Source organism: Perognathus longimembris, chromosome 1 (assembly GCF_023159225.1).
Source record: "Perognathus longimembris pacificus isolate PPM17 chromosome 1, ASM2315922v1, whole genome shotgun sequence".
NCBI classification, from domain to species: Eukaryota; Metazoa; Chordata; class Mammalia; order Rodentia; family Heteromyidae; genus Perognathus; species Perognathus longimembris.
In genome coordinates this window covers 70,858,207-70,858,815 of record NC_063161.1, presented here as the reverse complement: position 1 = coordinate 70,858,815, position 609 = coordinate 70,858,207, and positions in this window count along the sequence as shown.

Below are 609 nucleotides of genomic sequence, written 5' to 3'. Positions count from 1 at the left end.
TGGAAAGATAACTTTTTCTTTTTTTTTTTTTGGCCAGTCCTGGGGCTTGGACTCAGGGCCTGAGCACTGTCCCTGGCTTCTTTTTGTTCAAGGCTAGCACTCTGCCACTTGAGCCACAGCGCCTCTTCTGGCCGGTTTCTGTATATGTGGTGCTGGGGAATCGAACCCAGGGCCTCATGTATATGAGGCAAGCATTCTTGCCACTAGGCCATATCCCCAGCCCCGAAAGATAACATTTTGCATTTAGCTATGCTTGGGTCTTGGTAAGTTATTTCTCAGTACCCTGTTCCTTCCCCTTAAAAAAAAAAAGGCAGTCAGTTTTATTTGTATTTTAACTCCTCATTGGTGGATCATGCCTGTAATCCTAGCTACTCAGAAAGCTAAGATCTGAGGATCACAGTTTGAAGCCAGCCTGGGCAGAAAAGTCAATGAGACTCTTATCTCCAATTAACCACCTAGAAACTGGAAGTGGAACCTTGAGCTAAAAAGCACAGGGACAGTACCCAGGCCATGAGTTCAAGACAACCCCCACCAAGAAAAAGTTTAAAATCACAATGAGTCATGGAAGTTATATTCTTGCTTTCCAACAGCAAAGAACATAGAGTTTCT